Genomic DNA, 18,787 nt, shown 5'->3' with positions numbered 1-18,787 from the left:
TCCAGTGACCTCTCCCAAACATTGCGATGACCTCTCCCAATAACGTTACCATCCTGCTTTTTAAGGACTGACAGTCGGCCAGAGACCATTATCAGTTGCTTCATCTTCGTCGATAGCAGACCTAGTTAACCTTGGAATTTATAGTTCTTCTCACCCTGAAGAAGCCTCCGTGAGAGGCGAAAAGACTTAAGTTTTCCGTGTTTGTGTCAACAGCTTTTGTACTGTTACATTGTGTCATTATAACCATTGGCATTCAGCAGCGCCTTTACTGCACCCTCCTCTCCATGATTTTGAAATCATGAATGATTATGTTCACACTTTGAACTGTGAAGACAAAAAATTATTCTTCAAACTGAAGAATTTGAATCTTAAGATAGCCAAAGCTATTAGCGCAGTTGACTTCAATCAAAATTGTCTACGTGAAAACCTGTGCCCTAGATATATATATATATATGTATATATATATATATATATATATAATATGCATATACACATATATATACATATATGCATACATATAAAATAGAAAAATAAGAATTGAGTCTGATTCATTAGGTAAGGACCGAGTATCGAGGACCAAATCTGTTTTTTCTTCCTAGAGGATGACCGTGATCATCGATCATTCTCAAGGATTGGATACCGACCACTGATTGCAGCATATGCTTATATTGGTTAGGCAAGGTCACCCGAGGAGGGCGGAGCCAAGGCTGCAAGGCACCTCCCAAAACTAGTGGCCACACGCCAACCGCCCTTGTTCTGTTCTATCTTTTCTCGACTCTCTACAGCTCTGTGAATCAAAAGATAGTTTTGGAAACCCCTTCTTATAGGCACAATCAAGAGGAGACAGAAAAAAAGAAAAATGTAGTAAGAATAATACTTTAATACGGAATGGGAAGCTGTAAGGGTGTGGTTGACTTTTTAGTGTTAATTGTTGCGCAAACTCTACGTAGTTCCAGGTCAACAAACACATCTGTCATGGCGTCTTTTCCTTACCAATTAATCACTCATTCGGAGCCCAGTGCTGAACAAAGGCCTCTCCCAACTTTATCCTTGAGATGCGCGATTGCGCAAGTCGACCTTTCAAACTTCTTTGTTTTGGTTCTTAACGTACCGTCTCGTCTCCCGTTCCTATGTTTGAATTAATTTCTGGCTACCTGCCCTGGCCAGTTCCAATTTCCGTTTTTTCATCACTGCAACAGTATCTTACACAACAGTCTGTTCTGTCACCAATCTTGTCCTCTTCCTGTTTTGTTATTATTACCAAAACTGATATCTTCACTATGTTTCTGTGATTTCCTTAGCTATGTCTTCATCACCTTCATCGATATCCACCTTTCACATCCGTAAATCATTACTCCTTGCCATTACCCAGTTATTTCTCAACAAATATGAAACAATTACTAATATACCCTTTTCGTTTTTTACGTTATCATGGTAAAATAGGCAAGTTCATTTCAATAAAACTGCCAAACAAACTAGTGATATAGTATGACGTCAAAACGAAGACAAGCTCAACGTGCACAACGGCGACACGTCAAGGTAAGTTTGGTGACCTTTCCCATTTGAGATTTACTGTACCGTAAACATGTCAGATTAGTGTGGATTCACCGTAAGAATAAAACAATATTGTCCCTATGATATTTGTTTTCTAGCGCTTGTTCGTGTGTTTAGGGATGCATTCTAAAAGGTGCTCTTCTCGAAAGTAATTTATACATACATATTTACATATATAATGTAAGAAAAACACTGGAGAAAAATAAATAGAAGAAGGTAAGAATTTTCGTGTAGTACATCTTCAGACTGTTTTGTCTGAAGATGTAATGTACGAAATGTCTACCATCTAATGGTTATTTTCTTCAGTGATTTATCTTCCATTTTTATCCGGTGAAGATAGATTCCTACACACACACACACACACACACACACACACACACACACACACACACACACACACACACACACACACACACACACACACAAGGGGACCTAATAACCATCTACAGAATTATGAAAGGAAAAGAATGCCTTGATAGAGAGGATTTATTAAAGTGGGACAGAGAAAAAACAAGAGGACATGCAATGAAACTCAAAAAGGATAACTACAGAAGAGACCTGAAAAAGGACAGCTTCCCACACAGAGTGATAGATATATGGAACAAATTGGATGAAGAAATAGTGTGTGCAAACACAATACAACAATTTGAGAACAAACTTGATCTTGCGAGATACAAAAATGGGTCACCACGAGCATAGCTCCCCTTCCCGTATAATACAGCTAGGTAAATACACACACACACACACACACACACACACACACACTCACTTGCTAAGATCAATGAAAGTGACATTTACATATTTGGACGAAGAAATGCATATATATATAGTGGAGATGGGTTGAACGCAAAATTTCGTGTACGTGTAACTCGAGCATACAAATATATAAGAAAGGTTACACTCAACTTGTACATCTCTTGATGACGCAGTTGGTTAAGTCACTAATACTTGTCACGTGCTAGCACAGGTTCGAGTCCTTGGCTGTACCACATTACAATTTCTGACCTCCTCCGAGTCTATTGATGTTGATGGCTTAGAATTAAAGTGTATTGTGGTTGATAAAAATGTATATCTGTTCACTGGGACCCATTCAGTGATGTACAAATACTTTCCCGCGTTCGTATACTTACCAATTGTACTATCATAGTGGAGATGGGTTGAACCCACTTTCGGAGAAGAATAGGCGAAAGTAAAAAGATCTGTATATTTCGATCACTAACTGTGATTTCATTCAGCAGATGTGATTACAGAGTGGAGAAAAGCATGTATTTATACAAAAGTAGTAAGGTAAGCTGGTAGAGACGGGGGCTCAGGTCACGTGTCCGGCACCACTTGGACATTGGTGGATTTTGTCCACTGTTAATGAAGAGGATAGCAGTCTGTTTATAGCTAAGGAAGTTATACAATCTGGTAACCATTGGACATAGGAAATATTATAATTAGGAAAAATATTAATTAAAGAGGATTCTATTATTTTTCTTCTAAAACTGCACTTGGATTTGTAAATAATTTCAGCGTCGTCCCAATTTATTGGATGGTTTTTATGGAGACACGCTTAAATACGGCGGAATTTTCCTGCCCATATTTAACAGAGTTCGTGTGCTCTGATCCTAGTGGTGAGGCCTCTACCCGTTTGTCACCAATATACATCATTGCAATCTAAACAAGGTATCTTATAAACTCCAGTTGTATTACTCTTTGATCTGTGATGTACATTGACAACTTTATTGAACAAATTATTGGGATAATTGAAGATAAAATTGACTTTGTCTTTTGGTAACAATTGAGACATATCATGGATTGATTTATCATATGATAATTTTATACAACAATTATCCCACTTGGTCCCCAGACAAAAATCCACCAATGTCCACGTAGCGCCGGACACATGACCTGAGCCCCTGTCCCTCCTGCTTACCTCACTGCTTTTGTATAAATACATGCTTTTCTCCACTCTGTAATCACATCTGCTGAACAGAATCACAGTGATTGAAATATACAGATCTTTCTACTTTCGCCTATTCTTCTCCGAAAGTGGGTCATTAGTATTATGCATACACACACACACACACACACACACACACACACACACACACACACACACACACACATATATATATATATATATATATATATATATACAATATATATATACAATATATATATATATATATATATATATATATATATTTGCAGAAAAAAACACTGGTAAATAAGAAACGTAGTCCGAACGTTTTCGTCTATTTAAGACATCATCAAGGGAATACAGAAAATGAGATACAGACAGTATATATACAGAAGTAAAGACAAAATTAGGGAACACGGGAAAAAGTATCACGCAAGCCTGAGAAAATTGCCAACAGTCCTCAGGTCACAGATGGACCAAATGTCCGAGCAGGAAAACATGTAACGATTTTCTTTGAAATAAAGTTATCAAGCCTGTACATACCTAGGCTTAGGTTGATATTTTGGTCAAAAGTTTGCTTTATGTGGCTTGATTCAATTATGTTCCTTTCAATAAAGGAATTACAAGAAGTTATTTTACTAGCATTCTTCCAGTCAATCAAATGATCTTGGTCCCTCACATGAACAAAAATCCCACTAGACACTTGACCACTTCTCACACTGTATTTATGTTGGTTTATCCTTGTTTGTAAGTCCTTGCCAGTTTGTCCAATGTAAAATTTTTGACAATGCAGGCAAGGAATTGTGTATACACAACCTTCAGTGTTATGTGGAGAATTTTTAATTAGAATATTTTTAACTGTGCTATTGTTTTTAAAGACTACATTTATGTTGAATTCCTTAAGTATTTTTGGTAGTCCTGCCATACTCTCATGAAAAGGAAGCACTAGTAAGTTCTTATTACAAAAATTATTTTTCTCTTGTGGAGTTTTATAGTAAGTTTTTATGGCCATAGTGTGTGAATTGTCTATCAAATGCTTTGGATATTTTAAGTCTGATGCAATGCTGTATATCTTGCTCAACTCGTTATTCAGAAATTCAGGGCTGCAAATTCTGTATGCTCTGAGGAACATTGAACTAAAGACAGAAAGCTTAGTTTTTTCACTGTGAGCAGAGTAATAATGAACGTACGATAAATTATTGGTGTTTTTCCTAAATACATCATACTTAAAATATCTTCCGCTTCTGTGTAGTAAAATATCTAAAAATGGTAGCTTATTATCTATTTCAGTTTTAATGGTGAATTTTATTGATGGAACCAGATTATTTAAATTACTAAGAAAAGAATCTAAATTGTAGTCTTTAAAAACAATAGCACAGTTAAAAATATTCTAATTAAAAATTCTCCACATAACACTGAAGGTTGTGTATACACAATTCCTTGCCTGCATTGTCAAAAATTTTACATTGGACAAACTGGCAAGGACTTACAAACAAGGATAAACCAACATAAATACAGTGTGAGAAGTGGTCAAGTGTCTAGTGGGATTTTTGTTCATGTGAGGGACCAAGATCATTTGATTGACTGGAAGAATGCTAGTAAAATAACTTCTTGTAATTCCTTTATTGAAAGGAACATAATTGAATCAAGCCACATAAAGCAAACTTTTGACCAAAATATCAACCTAAGCCTAGGTATGTACAGGCTTGATAACTTTATTTCAAAGAAAATCGTTACATGTTTTCCTGCTCGGACATTTGGTCCATCTGTGACCTGAGGACTGTTGGCAATTTTCTCAGGCTTGCGTGATACTTTTTCCCGTGTTCCCTAATTTTGTCTTTACTTCTGTAAATATACTGTCTGTATCTCATTTTCTGTATTCCCTTGATGATGTCTTAAATAGACGAAAACGTTCGGACTACGTTTCTTATTTACCAGTGGTTTTTTCTGCAAATCATATTCACGTGTCTTTTGTGAAATACTGCAATATATATATATATATATATATATATATATATATATATATATATATACACGTATATAGGTGCTACTATAGCGTGAGGTCTACCTCCCGTTGGCACTATTGCGTGAGGTCTACCATTTCCATACATTTATTTTGGCGATAAACACATATTTTGACTTAGACAATTGGATTTCTAATTACATTCATATTAAAGGAAGAAATGTAATTATAAACATGTTATATATTTCCTTACATTTATTCTAGCGATGCACACTATGTACATCTTCTAAGACTGACACAAGTAGGTCAGGTCAGGTCACGTTATTTGGTGTATTTGGGCAGGACACATGTTTGATGGACAGGTGCGGGGAGCGCTCCGGAGGAAGGCGGGCCACGCGGTAGACCTCAGGCTGCACCTGCGTAGGCGACATATGGCGGTAGACCTCAAGCTATAGTAGCACCTGTATATGTGTATATATATACATGTATATGTATATATGTGTATATATGTATATGTATGTATATATATGTATATATGTATGTATATATATATATATATATAATGTGTGTGTGTATGTATATATACATATAGAACAGATAACCCACTGTCAGATGGTAATAATTTCAAGAAAGGTATACTCTATAGATTTTAAGTTGGGCTCTAAGCGCGGGTAGGTGAGACCGCGCTTCAGCCACATCTCTCTCTCTCTCTCTCTATATATATATATATATATATATATATATATTTCTACATATATATATATATATATATATATATATATATATATATTTCTACATATATCTCGGGCTGCAACATCACATGTGCCACGTTGCCAAGTGAAATTGAAAATTTACAGATTCGTTATTTTCAAATCTCAAGCCTTTCCTAACACCATGTAGTCGTATACTGAGTATATATTCCATAAATTGATAACGCACAGACCAACAGTGAGACAGATCGCCATGCGTAGGGCATCGCTAAATATGTAAACAAACGGAAAATTCCCCGCGCCATGCCGAATGACTTAAAACCTCTATATTTCGGCTGCCTACTACATCCCTCTTCTTTCTGAATAGGGTTGCAGTTGGCAGCCAACATACAGAAGTTACCTATCTTTCAATTTTCTCTTTTTTTCTCCGACAGTGGTTTTACTGTACTAGTTATAAATGTGCTACTACATTTCTCTCAAAGTGAATATATATATATATATATATATATATATATATATAAATACATATATATATATATATATATATAGTATATACTGTTTATCGTAAAGGATGGAAGCAGATTTTCTTTGCATGTCGAATTGAATACATCAAAATTGTACCAATATTTTTGTTGTCAATCCTGAGGATATCTCTTTGAAGACGAAAGCTTGATTTGATAAATGGAGCACTATGGAAATCTTGTTTGTGCTCACCTTCCAGCAGGAAAAATCCTGATCAGAAAATGTGAAAATATTGAGAAGTCCATGTTTCCTTTGCCCTGTTTATGCAACTTGTTCACATGGATTTTCTGTTGTATTTAATTCTACTGGGATATGTATATATATATATATATATATATATATATATATATATATATATATATATATATATATATATATATATGAACATTTTTAGAAGCTCTGCCAAGGGATTCGAACCCTGACCCGTGCGTCGATATTCACGAGGCCAAGACGCTAGCGACCATGCTACATGAGATGTATATATATATATGTTGTATATATATATATATATGATACATTGTTGTTGATTTTCGTATTTATTCGTTTGATCTACATATCTGTTTTTACGAGTATACATCTTCCTCACCCACCGGTTCCTCAACGTTTCCCCAGATCGCTGAGATTGAATAGAAAGAGGTTCTTCTGTCGGAGCGAAACAATTTATTACTGATGGAAATTATTGCCCAATAGGAACCAATCTTATAAATACAAGGGAGTACATTTTTCAATAATGTGATAATGCTATGCCCCCTTAATTGTGCATTATCAAATAACATATTTACGTCCTTTCAACTTTATGGCTTTTTCTTTCTTTTTTCTTTCTTTTTTTATATTTCTGTTAATGATGAAAGACAGAAGAAGTGTAATGTAAGAATATGAATATTCCCAGTAGGAGCCAGTGAGTACATTTTTCAATAATGTGATAATGCTATGTCCCCTTTAATTGTGCATAATCAAATAACATATTTACGTCCTTTGAACTTTCTTTATGGCTTTTTCTTTCTTTTTTCTATCTTTCTTCTTTTATATTTCTGTTAATGATGAACGACAGAAGAAGTGTAATATACGAACATGAATATTCCCCTAACCACCACACCACAAAGCAAACCTTCCATAACTTCATTACTCTCCAAGAGTCTTCTGCTTCCTACCAATATGGAGATCCTAAAATCCTAATGATCAGACCCCATATTTGTTTGCCACTCTCACGCATTGCTCCTATTAGATTCTCGATAAAACTTCCATAAAACCCAAACATGTGCACTTTCTGCTGTAGAAAAAAAAATGTTCGGTGATCACTCCTACATCGTCTGATGTGATTTATACTCATTTCATTCACAAGTTAAAGATACTGCACGTGAGCAAATGCCCCAAGTGCCCTTTGATTTTGATTTTTACCTTACTTTATTTTTCTTATTTACTTATTTTATATACATACATATAACAACGGCTTTTTCCCCCTTACAAGGGAGGTGACCAAAAATCAGTTCCCACCCATTCCATCCCCCACATACTCCTCTCTCATTCACCATCCCCCTCCCCCTCTCATATCTTGGCTCCTCCTGGATGACGGGTCATCCCTGCATCTCACCCACTGCCCTAGGTCAGAAGCAATGTAACAAGACACATTTTATATACAACAAGAACAATTGTTCCCTAAACATGTTATAATACGGATTTTTTTCTCTCTATCTTTGTAGTGTCCTAGACATGACGCAGAAATTGACGTCCTAAATTTTAGAGCGAAAACCAACCATGCTTTGATTATGAGACTCCAATAATCGCCTTCTGACTCGATTTGATAAGCATATCTGTGGATTTTGTATGCAAGGCTTCACTCAATCTTGTCCACTTAAGGAACTTCGAATTTCGTACTCGCTTTTTTCTTCGTCTTTTTTCTTATTATTGTGAAGCTCGGACTTGTAAACAGATTGCTAATGTCGACGTGAACAGCCAACGTTTCATGCGTTCATCTCTAATTTCATTTAGTTTCAATATTTTGCTGTGACCTTGGCTTAAGGTACGGACGATTTCTGATATTCTTTTAATTCACTTGAATAATATTCGATACTTAAGATATATTTCCTTTGAATACATAATCACATTCGTCAAAATTACTCTGTATTTTGCTACTGCATCCAAACGGTGTATGAACTTGCACGATGAGTTTGTAAATTAATTCTCGGTAGTGGTGACGATGCAAACAACTGAAACTGGTTATACGCGCTCTCCCTAAGAACCGGACCTACCAAGAAAACAGCCCCGCTTGCTAAGGCACAAGGTGGTCACACGTTCCCTCCTCAGAATTGTTTCAATATTGTAGCATACTTTTGTACATTATAGATTCCAGTCGATTTCATTCAGCCAAAGGTCAGACCCATTTCGCCGGGGATGTCGTCAATAATAGGTTTAGCCATAAGTTACTTTTGTTTCTAAGGCGAATTTAGGTCCCGATTGTTTTATCAACAAAAAACATGCCTCAATTTTACATCGAGACTTACACTATATAGTTTGACGAAGATGAAGCCAGATATATATATGTATATATTATATATATATATGTATATATATATATATATATATATATATATATATGTATATATATATATATATATATATATATATATATATTTTAGTGTATTTTGGGAGCAGGTTATCTTTTAAACATGTTTGATTGAATACGACAGTATTCTGGAAGTTGTTAATTTTCTTTCTTGTGTTTTCTATTTTTCTAATTATATTCTTCCCTTGGATAGGGTGGGCATAAACCTTTTATCTTAGCTCCTTGTGTATGAAGGGTCATCCCTGTCGCCTGCCCACTGCCTGGGTCAGAAGCAATGCAGAAAGACACAGCATATCCACAGCAAAGCCAGCCGCTTCATAATACATAGTGTGTATATATATATATATATATATATATATATATATATATATATATATATACACACACTATATATAATATATATATATATATATATATATATATATATATATATATATACACACAGCCTAGCGATCGGCTAGGCTTAGGAACCAACCAAATAGCGCCAGCCAAACAGAGGAGGGTCATTAAGTGACCTCTCCAAGTTTTTCCTTTATACATATTTATACCCGTCTTGGTCCCACTTCCCTTCATTCCAACTGAAGATGCAGAACGATCTGCGAAACGTCTTGGCTTTATTATACTGTGTTTTGTTTATTTTCATTTATTTTGTATATAAGATAGACTTCTGTGTTAATATAAGTTACCAATGTCAATTGGAAATTTGCTTCTTCCACTCTCATTTCCCCAGAAATCTACTTTCCGAAAGCTAGAAAGCTTAAGAAAGAAATTGATTTCTAATGAATTTGCTGTCGTTTTCAACAGAATATGCTTAAAAGAGAATCTCCTGCCACACTTCACGAATATATGTATATATATACATATATATATATATATATATACATATATACATATATATAATATATATATATATATATATATATATATAATGTGCGTGTGTAAATAAATACATATACCGAAGGCTTTTCCCCCATACAAGGGAGGTAGCCGAAAAAACAGTCATAAAATCCACTCCCATTCACCCCTTCCCTCCCTCTTATATTGGCTCCTCCTGGATGACGGGTCATCCCTGCATCTTGTCCACTGCCCTGGGTCAGAAGCAGTGTCGCAAGACTAAGTGCATCCACAGCAAGGCTGCTTCATTTAATCGGTGATCCCACCTCTGTGTCTCCTCACACACACAAAAAGAAAAAAAAAAAAAAAAAAAAAAAAGAGAGAGAGAGAGAGAAGGCGGGGGAGAAATCCCTTCGGGCTGCGTCACCACCCCATTACCCACTCCCTTTCATGCATCACAGCATCATCCATATACAACCATTCTCCATTCACCCCTTTCTTCTGTCTTCTCTCGTCCTTCCTCAACAGACAATCTCCTCTTTCCCAATACCCCTTTTACCCCATCTATCCATCTCATCCTTGGTCGCCCCCTCATGTTCACTCCTTCCTCCTCTACCTTCCACACCTCTTTAATCTTCACTCATTATTTCCATGTGTACAAACCATTCTAATACTCTTTCATCAACCTTATCTCCCAACTCCCTTTCCACCCCTGTTCTCCTTACCTCCTTTCACACTCTGTCCAGCCTAGTAACCCCTATCATACTTCTCAGGCCCCTCATCTCAAACACATTCAAAACTCCTTTCCTCCTGTCTTATATCCCATGTTTCTGCCCCATACAGTCCTGTCGGCACAATCACTCCTTCATACAGTCCCCTCTTAGCATCCATTTCCGAATGTCTGTTTCTCATTACACTTTTTAATACCCCACGGTATTTACTTGCTTCTCTCAATCTACATTCTACCTCCACCTCAACTCCTCCCTTTCCCGCCACATTCACATCCAAGTACCTAAAAATATCCATTTCCTCCAGTCTCTCTCCCTTAATACTCACTTCCAGTCTGCTGCCACTTTCTCCCCTTGTACATCGCATCACCTTTTACCTACATTTATCTTCAACTCACTTCTCTCACACACCTTCCCAAACTATGTCACTAACTTCCTCAGTCTCTCCTCTGATCCTGCTACAAGCGCAGTGTCGTCAGCAAACAACAACTGGCTTATCTCCCACTTTTCTCTACTTTCTAACAATCTCCAATCCCTGACCCATTACCCTTGCATTTACCTCCCACACCACCCCATACCTGTATAAATTGAACAACCAAGGTGACATAACACATCCCTGGCGAAGTCCGACGTTTACCTCAAACCACTCACTCTCTCCATTTCTTATTCTAACACAGGCTCTACTACTTTCATAAAAACTCTTGACTGCTCTTAACAGCTTTCCTTCTATCCCATATATCTGCAATGCCTCCCACAGTGCCTTTTAGTCTACCCTGTTATAAGCCTTTTCCAGATCCATAAAGCCCAAAAAATATCCTTTCTCACATATCTGTCTTACCACAAAAATCTGATCCACGCAACCCCTACCTTTCCTAAACTCACACTGTTCCTCACCAATTACTCCCTCTGTTCCTCTCCTAATCCTCTGAATCAAAACCCTCCCATAAACTTCCCCAACTACACTTAAACTAATCCCTCTGAATCTACTGCACTCACACTTGTCCCACTTTCCCTTGTAAAGTGGAACTAAACAGGCATTCCTCCAGTCCTCCGGCACTCTATCCTCTTTTAAGCAAACATTAAATAACCTCACCAGCCAGTCCACCATCACTGTGGCTCCCTTTTTTAGGTATTCTACATGACACCCATCCAACCTAGGTGCCTTACATATTCTCATCATCTTAACAATTGCCTTCACTTCGTCTTTCCTTATTTCTCATCCATTTTCCTCACTCTTCATAGTCATTTTCCTAGCGCTTCCCACTGCAACTACCTTTCCCTCCGTATCCTCCTTCACATTTAGCAACTCCCTAAAACATTCTGCCTATCTTCCTCTTACTGCCATTTCTTCCATTATCATTTCTCCATCCACACCTTTTACCTTTTCTTCTCTATTTGATTCGCCTCCTCTCCCTCTTTTATTCTTTTCAAAACATCTTTTTATTACTTTCAAATTTTTCTGTCATACTCTTTCCCCATTTCACATCAGCTCTCCTCTTTGCTTCCTTTACCTTATGCTTTACTTCTCTCTTTTTTCTTTTTTTTTTTGTATCTCATATATGATTCTCTCGTCCTATTTTGTAACCAGTCTGTAAATGCTTGCTTCTTCTCTTCTACAAATTTCTCTGCTTCCACATCCCACCACTCACTACCCTGCCTTCTATTTCCTCAACTCCTTGTTCCACATACCTTCTTTGCACACTTTGTGACTCCCTCCTTGAACCACCCCCATTCCTCCTCCACTCCTAGCTCTACTCTATCCTTCGCTCCCTCCCACTCCTCTCTCAGCTTCTTGTACTCCTTTTCTTTCTCATTTAAGCAGTTGACTTTAAGCACCTCCCTACCTCCTATCCTTATCCTCTTTTTCCATCTATACTTATAACTTATATTATGCGTGGCATTCATTATACATTTAATCATGAATATTATAGTGAAATTGACTTGAGTAGTTCTGTGCAATTTCCCTTAAATAGAGCAGTTGACGAGACCTTGACTTACGAGCTTTGACAGTGGTCGATTTTTCAGTGTCGACGGTAAAGTTGATTTTATTTTAGACAAGTCAGGTAAGGAATGTATACTATACATGTGTATATATATATATATATATATATATATATATATATATATATATATATATATGTATATATATATGTATGACTGTTATTCGCCACATACCAGTCTTGACGAATAAGGAAAAATGCAGAATGATATCACAGGAATTCCCCTCACGAGGGTCAAGGTCAACGGTCAGCTGCACAATATTCCTCTCTCGCGCGCGAGTAGCTCTTACGACGCATCAGCCCATAGATGGTCATGATAGTGTAATAATGTATATAAATGTTATTGTAATTATGATATATAATTACGAGTAACAGGTACAAAAACTATGTTAATTAATATAATTTACTAATTTAGAATTGTCGATACAAATCATAAAACTGACAAAAAGATTAATTCCATGGTCGTGTCGTGACGTCATATGAATCTCGCAACTCACGCTGCTTACCAGAATCCGGCTCGAGGCTCGCGGCTAGCCGGCGGAATGAAGAACACGAGTCATTTCAACGCTCGAACTTTTGCCGATTGATTTAACATAAGGACGATTTTTATCCTCGTTCAGCTTCATTGCTGAAGCCGAAAAATTATCCATGTCGAATGATAAAATGGCGAATTATATGTATATCACTCACACACACACACACACACACACACACACACACACACACACACACACACACACAGAAAGTGGTGTGTGCAAAAACAATACATGAATTTAAAAATAGTTTAGATAAAATGAGATATGAAGACGGGACCTCACGAGCATAGCTCCCCTTCCGTTTACCCTGTACTGGGTTACTGATTGCATGTCGTCATGCAGTGACTGCATAGTAACATGTAGCCAATGCTTTAGGGATTGTTTTGGGTCGACCCTACGGATCAGAGTTACACATCATTTGTCTATGCGTAAAATCTCTTCACATGCAGAAATTATGCTACTCTCGCACTACAACTGTCCTTCCGTTATACTGTCTCCTTGAAACTGTCCTTTGCAACTTCTATGACTGTTTTGTTATCCCCTGTGGCAGAGGGTGATCCACATTCTCCTTCGTTTCCTAGTATTCAGTGACCACCTCCCCTCTCTCCCTACCTCCCCTCCTCTCTTCCTCCCCTCCTCCCTCCCTCCCTCCCTCCCTCCCTCTCCCCTCCCTCTCTCCCTCCCCACGTTCCCCTCGTTCCTCTTATTTAATCTGTCATGTGTATCACAACTATGTACTTGAAAAGCTCCAACAAACGAAACGTCGTACTAATAAGCGTTCCATGATCACTTGTGTTTATTTCAATAGACTTGTCGGCAACTGCCACTTTCATACATTTGTGGATTGGTTGCGAGTTAGGAGTAGGGAAGCATATGAGAGGTATAACAAGGAAAGAGGAGAAAAGAACGTAAGGTGAGTGAGGCAAAGATGTAAAATGGACTAGGAATATGACGGAATTTTTTGAAGATAATAAAAAAGATGTTTTGTAAGGAAGTGAAGAGAGTGAATGGGTAGAGTGAGTGAAGTGGAGGAAAAGGTAAAAGGTGCAGATGACGTGTTATTGGAAGTGAAGGCGATGAGGGGGAAAAATGGGTAGAGTATTTCAGAGATATTAAAAATAGAGGAGTTAAGGAGGAATTGATTAGAGCAGTGGGTGGAGTCAGGAAAAATAATTGTAATGTGAGAAGAAAGTGACAGTGATGTAGAATAGAATGAGGTTCAAGGAGTACTGAAAATTATGAATGCTGATAAAACACCTGCGTTGGATGGAAGTCAAGTAAAGTGTCTAAAAAAGGGGGGGGGGACGGTTAGAGTGGATTGGCTAGTGAGGTTGTTTGATGTTTACCATAGGAAGGGTAATGTGTTGGAGGACTGGAAGAGTGCCTTTATAGTTCCGATTTACAAAGAAAAGGGGGACACATGTGAATGTGGGTGTTTTAGAGGGATCAATTTATTGAGCGTAGTTGGAAAGGAATGTGGGAGGATGTTGAAGATTAGGGAAAGTAAAGAAAGGGAGTAATTGGTGAGAAACTGTGTGGGTTTAGGAAAGGTACATGGATCAAATTTTTGTGTAGGGAGTTTCACGTTTTTTGTTTGTTTTTTTGGTGGGGGTTTAGCTTTATAGATTTGGAGAAGGCTTATGATAGAGTAAATAGCAAGACATTATGATAGTTATTTCATATATATAGTATTGGAAGAAAGCTTATAATGGCAGTCTAAGATATTTTACATGAGTAGTTGAGCTTGTGCTAGGGCTGGGAATGGAGAGAGCGAATGGTATGGAGTGAAGGTAGGGCTATGTGGGGATGAGTGTATGTCTTGGTTGTCTGCCTCCCTAATAAGGTGGAAGAAGCCTTTGGTATATAGATAGGTATCGTATACTTAGTCTCTATTGGGAGAAGTTGCTCCATATATCGAATTCGGGTGTGTCCAGTGAGATGTATGTGTCTCTTGAAGCGAATCGTGCGGCCTCCCAAGACGTGCGGGAAATCGTGAGTGACTTGAGAATACTTGGCTGGACTTGGTGTGTATTTGTTTGTGTGTGTGGTGGGGGGGGGGCGTGTTACCGGCTCTCGGACACTCGACGGCAGTCTGTGTCTGCGTAGTGTGTATGTGGGTATGCCCCTCTTTCTATGCACTGTGTGCTCACCTCGAGCGACGCCTTCTGCCTGACCAAGCGCGGATGAAGATGGTTGGGCGATGGCAGTTGCGGCTTAATTGTAGTGAGTAGGACGTTGACCGGCGTGGAGGGAGTGATAGAATTCAACCGCTTAGTTATGTCACTACAGTCATTAGCACGCTTTGTTTGTGCAATCTTGATTCAAACGTTCACGTGGAGAACGTAAGGCTACCGCCATTCATGATCATCACTAATGTAACCCGTCTACGGGTAAGGGTATAGGAAATATGTGTGTGTTTCTTTCCTCTAGCGGGGGCATTGTAATCAAGAGACACCAAGTTTTACTTAGTTTTGACCACATACACTTATCACAAGGAAATAGAATAGAATAAAAAAAAAAAATTGTGTCCGACCAAGAACTGATGGATCTCGCCGTCTTGAAGCCAGAACGGACTTCAGGTTGTTGATTTTAGGAGGATGGCATTTTTCTACCTCCGACTTTGTTGCTAGGTGACCTCTGACTGACAGGCAAATACAGCTGTGTTCTCCTGTTAGTCTGCAGGTTCTTCTTGCTTTTCCAATTCTTGATGTCTCTTTTGACTTTCTTTTATAATCCCTTCTTTTGCTCTGACCTGTTTGAGGACATTTTTCTGTCTCCTTCAGTACTCTTCAGCGTCTCCAACTGTATCTTTTCTTTCTTGAAAAATTTCTTCAAGGTCTTTTCCATCCTCATGCAACCACTGATTAAGTCTTTTTTTTTTCTGAAATTAGCATTCCACGCAACTGAATTTCTTTGGTTAATTTTTCTTTCACTTCTGCAGTTTTTCTAAATAGTTTTGCAAACATAGTAATTCCTTCTCTAACTGCTTACTATTTTTCCCATATTACCTTTCAGTAACTCTTTTTCTTTCTGATACACGTTTCTTGTTTTCCCTCGCCTTCTCGGGTGTCTTCGGGCTTTCCGACTTGGTCGACTGCCAGAAGATGCCTGAGCTGCTCCATCTGCTGGTGTTCATTTCTTCGGTCGCATCCATTCCAGCTCTTCTTGTATTAAGCCTCTGTACTCTCCTTTAGGTCTTCTGACGAGGTTTCAACCATCTACCCTACGAGATTATCTACCGCAATGACTCTAGTTTCTGAAGTAAAACGTACTCCTTCTCACCTTCTCATCCATCTCCTGGTAGGCCGTTAGGCCTGTCGACGACCAGCCTCCTCCAGTTCTCTCGGTTAAAGAATTCCGAGGATGGTTCTGAGATTCCCGAGCATTGGCTATTTTAACGGGAGCGGCTTGCTAAGCCTGTCCTCCCAACCCTCCTCCTTTATCCGGGCTTGGGACCGGCATGCGAAGTGGCGGAGTTAATGGGTACTCGACAAGAGAAACGATCTATTTTGTTTCGTTTCCAGTTTTGATCCAGAATTTAAAGAATATATAACTAAGGACAGTAGCCGTTAAAGTTCTCTACAAATAGGAAACTGGACATCATTCACGACAATATCACTAACAGAATTCATTACTTCTGCCCTTGTGGCTTCTGCTGCTATGACCACTTCTCTACGCATTTCAAACTAGTGTCAGAGATTGATAATATCATTTAGGAATTTTTCTAGCCCCAAGATGTTTTCTTGAGATATTATCGTGGAATATGGTGTCTATAAAAACACAGGACAACAATCTGGTGTTTTACCTCCCAAGACTGTGTCAAAGATCTATGGGGTGATAATCACCAATGCATTTGCACACACTTGCTTGTATGATAGCATCGAGACTTGTTCTCAAAGTCCTCTTTAGACACACTCTAGTCAAACCGATGAGAAAGGAATGCAGCTTCCCTTACATCAGGAGTTTCCAACTTGGGGTGCATGGACACCTACTGGTACATTTGCACTTTTCAGAGGTGCATTTAGGGCTAAGAGAATAGTCATGATGTAATCTGTATTCAGACTGCACTTTTTTTCCTCGATTTAGTAAACAAAGTATTTACTTAAGGTATGTCAAGAGTAGGGTAAATCCAATGTTTTTTATTACTATGAAGCTTCCTGTGCCGTAATCTGCTCCTGTATTGGGTTTGGAAAGATCAGGTACAAGTTATATAAATCGTTAGTTCGTCCACATTTGGAATATGCTGTTTCCGTATGGTGACCGAATCTCATTAATGACATTGACAGGTTGGGAAAAGTACAACGGTGAGCCACAAAACTGATTCCAAATATAAAAAATAAATCATACAAAAATCAACTAGAAAATATGAGTCTGTTTTCGCTAAAAAAGCATAGACTCAGAAGTGACTTTAGGCAGTGTATTGTGGTTCAGTTCGAAGCTTTAAGATTTGTTTGGATAAACACCTAAGAAAGATGCTGTAATGCCTGCCATTTATTTTATATTATTTGTTTATTTGTTTGTTATTATTTGTCAGTTTATTATTATTTGCTTGATTTTCATTTATTATTTATCTCTCAAATTATTATTTATTATTTACCTGTTTGTTTATTATTTAACTATACCTATACATTTATTTTATTTATTATTATTTATATTATTATCATTTTTATATATTTATCTATCATTATTTTTTTCGCATCCAACCTAGTTATGGACCAAAAGGTCTCCTGTTGGCATGCTCCTCCTTTGTAATCCTTTGTATACCAACTGAGACAACGGCGCACAGCAACATGCACTGGTCTGAGTCACTTGCCGAAGATGAAGATGTGTATCTTAGGAATCCTTTTACCGCAAATGCTCAGGTGTTGCAGAGATGGGACAAGAGAAACTGGTTGAACTCCAACGTGATGATTCTGCGCGTGAGGTGTAATTTGAGAAGAACGTGTGTGTGTGTGTGTGTGTGTGTGTGTGTGTGTGTGTGTGTGTGTGTGTGTGTGTGTGTGATTCACCTTGGTCTTCCACCTTGGTCTTTAGACCAAGTGTTGGACTCGTGATCGACAGCTATTTCCCTCCCGGAAGAGAGCTCAGAGCTCGTATGTCCGATCTATGGGTAATGCTATGACCTTACACACACCCAACTCCCCGCCCACGAGAGTTGGAGTAACGACTGGAAGCGCAACGATGCTGAAATAATTTCAACCCTGGGCAGGATTCGAACCAGGTACCGCCGGTACCTCCGTACTGACAGTCTGAGACTCTACCAACCCCGCCACCGAGTGAGTGAGTGTGTGTGTGTGTGTGTGTGTGTGTGTGTGTGTGTGTGTGTGTTTGTTTTTAATTTTCGATGCGAAATTCTACAGACGGATTGCTGAACCTGGTATTCGAACACTGTTAGTTTCGTCAACATTGCTTTGTGAGTCAGCATTTTCAGCGCAACTGGGAATGGAATAAAAATACAGATGAAAAATCAA

Source organism: Oratosquilla oratoria, chromosome 2 (assembly GCF_046742065.1).
Source record: "Oratosquilla oratoria isolate Oo_2021 chromosome 2, ASM4674206v1, whole genome shotgun sequence".
Taxonomy (NCBI): Eukaryota; Metazoa; Arthropoda; class Malacostraca; order Stomatopoda; family Squillidae; genus Oratosquilla; species Oratosquilla oratoria.
Note: the sequence above shows the minus strand (reverse complement) of the source record.